Source organism: Diachasmimorpha longicaudata, chromosome 4 (genome assembly GCF_034640455.1).
Source record: "Diachasmimorpha longicaudata isolate KC_UGA_2023 chromosome 4, iyDiaLong2, whole genome shotgun sequence".
Lineage (NCBI taxonomy): Eukaryota > Metazoa > Arthropoda > Insecta > Hymenoptera > Braconidae > Diachasmimorpha > Diachasmimorpha longicaudata.
Genome location: NC_087228.1, coordinates 3032561 through 3039527, shown reverse-complemented (window position 1 = coordinate 3039527; position 6967 = coordinate 3032561).

Below are 6967 nucleotides of genomic sequence, written 5' to 3'. Positions count from 1 at the left end.
AAATCCGGGCCCTATTTGCTCTAGGAGCCATTGGAGCCGAGAAAAACGCGAAAAAAAAAAAAAATCGACTTTAGAAAATTCCCGGAGCCCTTCAAAAATCGGAAAGCGTCTCACCAATCAAATGGCGCTAGCCAAATTGTCTAATTTATGATATTTCCAAAGATATGGGCGAATAACGGTATGAGTCCAAATCCGGGCCCGTTTTTCTCTAGGAGGCCCAGGAGCCGAGAAAAACGCGAAAAACTGAAAAAATCGACTTTAGAAAATTCCCGGAGCCCTACAAAAATCGGAAATCGTCTCACGAATCCAATGGCGCTAGCCTAATTGTCCTTGCTATGATATTTCCAAAGATATGGACGAAAAACGGTATGAGTCCAAATCCGGGCCCGTTTTGCTCTAGGAGGCCCAGAAGCCGAGAAAAACGCGAAAAACTAAAAAAATCGACTTTAGAAAATTCGCGGACCCCAAGAAAAATTGGAAATCGTCTCACGAATCCAATGGCGCTAGGCAAATTGTCCTAGCTATGATGATTCCAAAGTCAGGGGCGACACACGGCATGAGTCCAAATCCGGGCCCTATTTGCTCTAGGAGCCATTGGAGCCGAGAAAAACGCGAAAAACGAAAAAAAATGAGCCGTCATGGGACGCCTGGCAGATGTGAAACATCGTGTGTGTACAAGTAATATGCATAAAAGATAATATTATTACAGGAATTAAATATAGCCTAATGAAAAAATGAAGTATTCCGAGATTCTTACAGTAAATGGTAACTTTATTTAATAAACATTTATTTACATGATATAAAAATTCGATATTAGTATCAAGTTGCCACAATTTAAATATTTTCATCTGTGGCTTCAATAATAGTTATATTCGATTTTTCCTCTGCCGGTATTACTGTGACGATTGGTCGATGATAACTAAAGTACGTTACAAAAGTATTGGATGAAACACCATCAAGATATCTCACAAATACAGCATCTATTGTTGTTCCATATTTGGTAGTAGATTCTTTTGGATCGTTATTGATTTGCCATTGAAATTCTTTTTGAAGAAATGTCGTTAATGGCATTGATTCAGCTCTTGCAAAATTTACACTGAAATATGCAGCTAAAAATAATGGTAGTTTATGTTTATTCGCTTTAAGAATTATTGAACCTGTTTGACTATAAGGAAATAACCTTTCATGTAAAAATGAAATGAGATAATCCATTTTGTTATTAGGTGAAATGTATATTACAATCATAATTAATTCACTTCCGTCTTGTAGTTTAACATGTGAAGAACACACATTTCCAATAGATGCAATAGTTTAAAATAGTCTGGTACTATTCGATTAATAAAGTCTGACACAACATTGATAGTATGCCTTGTGTTTAACTGATCAGGGTGACGTCCAGTTTCAATAATAATATTTTGTGATCCTTCTGATGATTGTTGGGAACTGAAATATTTAAAACAATATGATATTGAAATACACAAAAAAAAAAAATTTAAGTGTGGCTTCAATATACTCATGAACTCAAATCTTAGTTAATTATTGCAATATATGACTAAAGATTTGCAAGTATAAATTTTATTAATAAATTTTTCTATATTAATTCCTTCATGAATAATAAAAGAATCCTTAATTGAAGATAATATTAATATAATTTATATAAATTATTAATATGATTAATATGAATATAATTAATTAAATATAAAAATATAATAATTACATTTATGGAGACTTGAAAAATACGATCTACTTACTGATGACTTGGTAGTATACCATAGTGTAGTTTCACTTTCTTTGCACAAGGTTGATCACTTTGATCTTCTGAGTTATCACTGTCACACATATTTTATTGTCAAAAATTAAATAAAACGCAGGTTATGTGTACCGTAGTAAACAACAACGTCGAACTGAGTGAGAAGCCACACCGTACACTCTACTACACAGAATATAGATAGGCATACCTTAGTATAGCCTGGCGAATGCTCGCCACGGCAAGTATCGCCAGGCCAACGATTCAGTTTAGGGGTGCGCCTATAGATGTTTCACATCAAAAATTTATTTTAGAAAATTCCGGGAATACTAGAAAAATCGGAAATCGTCTCACCAATCGACTGGAGCCGGCCAAATTACCCTAGCTATTATATTCCCAACGATATGGAAGGAAAACGGTGTGATTTCAAATCCGGGCCCTTTTTGGTCTAGGAGCCGAGAAAAGCGCAAAAAACTAAAAAAATCGACTTTAGAAAATTCCAGGACCCCAAGAAAAATCGGAAATCGACTCACGAATCCAATGGCGCCAGCCAAATTGGACGAAAAACGGTATGAGTCCAAATCCGGGCCCGTTTTGCTGTAGGAGGCCCAGGAGCCGAGAAAAACGCGAAAAACTAAAAAAATCGACTTTAGAAAATTTCCGGACCCCTAGTAAAATCGGAAATCGACTCACGAATTCAATGGCGCCAGCCAAATTGTCCTAGCTATGATGTTTCCAAAGATATGGGCGAAAAACGGTGTGATCCCAAATCCGGGCCCTATTTGCTCTAGGAGCCATTGGAGCCGAGAAAAACGCGAAAAACGAAAAAATTTATTTTAGAAAATTCCCGGAATACTAGAAAAATCGGAAATCGTCTCACCAATCGACTGGCGCCGGCCAAATTCCCCTAGCTATTATATTCCCAATGATATGGAAGGAAAACGGTGTGATCTCAAATCCGGGCCCTTTTTGCTCTAGGAGTCGAGAGAAGCGCGAAAAGCTAAAAAAATCGACTTTAGAAAATTCCCGGACCCCAAGAAAAATCGGAAATCGTCTCACGAATCCAATGGCGCCAGCCATATTGACCCAGCTATAATATTTCCCAAGATATGGGCGAAAAACGGTATGAGCCCAAATCCGGGCCCGTTTTGCTCTAGGAGGCCCAGGAGCCGAGAAAAACGCGAAAAACTAAAAAAAAAGACTTTAGCAAATTCCCGGACCCCTAGAAAAATCGGAAAGCGTCTCACCAATCCAATGGCGCTAGCCAAATTGTCTTATTTATGATATTTCCAAAGATATGGGCGAATAACGGTATGAGTCCAAATCCGGGCCCGTTTTCCTCTAGGAGGCCCAGGAGCCGAGAAAAACGCGAAAAACTAAAAAAATCCACTTTAGAAATTTCCCGGACCCCTAGAAAACTCGGAAATCGACTCACGAATCCAATGGCGCTAGCCAAATTGTCCTAGCTATGATATTTCCAAAGATATGGGCGAATAACGGTATGAGTCCAAATCCGGGCCCGTTTTGCTCTAGGAGGCCCAGGAGCCGAGAAAAACGCAAAAAACTAAAAAAATCGACGTTAAAAAATTCCCGGACCCCTAGAAAAATCGGAAATCGTCTCACGAATCCACTGGCGCCAGCCAAATTCACCTAGCTATTATATTCCCAATGATATGGAAGGAAAACGGTGTGATCTCAAATCCGGGCCCTTTTTGCTCTAGGAGTCGAGAGAAGCGCGAAAAACTAAAAAAATCGACTTTAGAAAATTCCCGGACCCCAAGAAAAATCGGAAATCGTCTCACGAATCCAATGGCGCCAGCCAAATTGACCTAGCTATGATATTTACCAAGATATGGGCAAAAAACGGTATGAGTCCAAATCCGGCCCCGTTTTGCTCTAGGAGTCCCAGGACCCGAGAAAAACGCGAAAAACTAAAAAATCGACTTTAGAAAATTCCCGGACCCCTAGAAAAATCGGAAATCGACTCACGAATTCAATGGCGCCAGCCAAATTGTCCTAGCTATGATGTTTCCAAAGATATGGGCGAAAAACGGTGTGATCCCAAATCCGGGCCCTATTTGCTCTAGGAGCCATTGGAGCCGAGAAAAACGCGAAAAACGAAAATATTTATTTAAGAAAATTCCCGGAATATTAGAAAAATCGGAAATCGTCTCACCAATCGACTGGCGCCGGCCAAATTCCCCTAGCTATTATATTTCCAATGATATGGAAGGAAAACGGTGTGATTTCAAATCCGGGCCCTTTTTGGTCTAAGAGCCGAGAAAAGCGCGAAAACCAAAAAAATCGATTTTAGAATATTCCCGGACCCCTAGAAAAATCGGAAATCATCTCACGAATCCACTGGCGCCAGCCAAATTGTACTAGCTATGATATTTCCAAAGATATGGGCGAAAAACGGTGTGATCCCAAATCCGGGCCCTATTTGCTCTAGGAGCCATTGGAGCCGAGAAAAACGCGAAAAACGAAAAAATTTATTTTAGAAAATTCCCAGAATACTAGAAAAATCGGAAATCGTCTCACCAATCGACTGGCGCCGGCCAAATTCCCCTAGCTATTATATTCCCAATGATATGGAAGGAAAACGGTGTGATCTCAAATCCGGGCCCTTTTTGCTCTAGGAGTCGAGAGAAGCGCGAAAAACTAAAAAAATCGACTTTAGAAAATTCCCGGACCCCAAGAAAAATCGGAAATCGTCTCACGAATCCAATGGCGCCAGCCAAATTGACCTAGCTATGATATTTCCCAAGATATGGGCGAAAAACGGTATGAGTCCAAATCCGGCCCCGTTTTGCTCTAGGAGGCCCAGGAGCCGAGAAAAACGCGAAAAACTAAAAAAAAAGACTTTAGAAAATTCCCGGACCCCTAGAAAAATCGGAAATCTTCTCACCAATCCACTGGCGCCGGCGAAATTCCCCTAGCTATTATATTTCCAATGGCATGGAAGGAAAACTGTGTGATCCCAAATCCGGGCCCTTTTTGCTCTAGGAGTCGAGAAAAGCGCGAAAAACTAAAAAAATCGACTTTAGAAAATTCCCGGACCCCAAGAAAAATCGGAAATCGTCTCACGAATCCAATGGCGCCAGCCATATTGACCCAGCTATAATATTTGCCAAGATATGGGCGAAAAACGGTATGAGCCCAAATCCGGGCCCGTTTTGCTCTAGGAGGCCCAGGAGCCGAGAAAAACGCGAAAAACTAAAAAAATCGACTGTAGAAAATTTCCGGACCCCTAGAAAAATCGGAAATCGACTCACGAATTCAATGGCGCCAGCCAAATTGTCCTAGCTATGATGTTTCCAAAGATATGGGCGAAAAACGGTGTGATCCCAAATCCGGGCCCTATTTGCTCTAGGAGCCATTGGAGCCGAGAAAAACGCGAAAAAAAAAAAAATCGACTTTAGAAAATTCCCGGAGCCCTTCAAAAATCGGAAAGCGTCTCACCAATCAAATGGCGCTAGCCAAATTGTCTAATTTATGATATTTCCAAAGATATGGGCGAATAACGGTATGAGTCCAAATCCGGGCCCGTTTTTCTCTAGGAGGCCCAGGAGCCGAGAAAAACGCGAAAAACTGAAAAAATCGACTTTAGAAAATTCCCGGAGCCCTACAAAAATCGGAAATCGTCTCACGAATCCAATGGCGCTAGCCTAATTGTCCTTGCTATGATATTTCCAAAGATATGGACGAAAAACGGTATGAGTCCAAATCCGGGCCCGTTTTGCTCTAGAAGGCCCAGAAGCCGAGAAAAACGCGAAAAACTAAAAAAATCGACTTTAGAAAATTCGCGGACCCCAAGAAAAATTGGAAATCGTCTCACGAATCCAATGGCGCTAGGCAAATTGTCCTAGCTATGATGATTCCAAAGTCAGGGGCGACACACGGCATGAGTCCAAATCCGGGCCCTATTTGCTCTAGGAGCCATTGGAGCCGAGAAAAACGCGAAAAACGAAAAAATTTATTTTAGAAAATTCCGGGAATACTAGAAAAATCGGAAATCGTCTCACCAATCGACTGGAGCCGGCCAAATTACCCTAGCTATTATATTCCCAACGATATGGAAGGAAAACGGTGTGATTTCAAATCCGGGCCCTTTTTGGTCTAGGAGCCGAGAAAAGCGCAAAAAACTAAAAAAATCGACTTTAGAAAATTCCAGGACCCCAAGAAAAATCGGAAATCGACTCACGAATCCAATGGCGCCAGCCAAATTGGACGAAAAACGGTATGAGTCCAAATCCGGGCCCGTTTTGCTGTAGGAGGCCCAGGAGCCGAGAAAAACGCGAAAAACTAAAAAAATCGACTTTAGAAAATTTCCGGACCCCTAGTAAAATCGGAAATCGACTCACGAATTCAATGGCGCCAGCCAAATTGTCCTAGCTATGATGTTTCCAAAGATATGGGCGAAAAACGGTGTGATCCCAAATCCGGGCCCTATTTGCTCTAGGAGCCATTGGAGCCGAGAAAAACGCGAAAAACGAAAAAATTTATTTTAGAAAATTCCCGGAATACTAGAAAAATCGGAAATCGTCTCACCAATCGACTGGCGCCGGCCAAATTCCCCTAGCTATTATATTCCCAATGATATGGAAGGAAAACGGTGTGATCTCAAATCCGGGCCCTTTTTGCTCTAGGAGTCGAGAGAAGCGCGAAAAGCTAAAAAAATCGACTTTAGAAAATTCCCGGACCCCAAGAAAAATCGGAAATCGTCTCACGAATCCAATGGCGCCAGCCATATTGACCCAGCTATAATATTTCCCAAGATATGGGCGAAAAACGGTATGAGCCCAAATCCGGGCCCGTTTTGCTCTAGGAGGCCCAGGAGCCGAGAAAAACGCGAAAAACTAAAAAAAAAGACTTTAGCAAATTCCCGGACCCCTAGAAAAATCGGAAAGCGTCTCACCAATCCAATGGCACTAGCCAAATTGTCTTATTTATGATATTTCCAAAGATATGGGCGAATAACGGTATGAGTCCAAATCCGGCCCCGTTTTCCTCTAGGAGGCCCAGGAGCCGAGAAAAACGCGAAAAACTAAAAAAATCCACTTTAGAAATTTCCCGGACCCCTAGAAAACTCGGAAATCGACTCACGAATCCAATGGCGCTAGCCAAATTGTCCTAGCTATGATATTTCCAAAGATATGGGCGAATAACGGTATGAGTCCAAATCCGGGCCCGTTTTGCTCTAGGAGGCCCAGGAGCCGA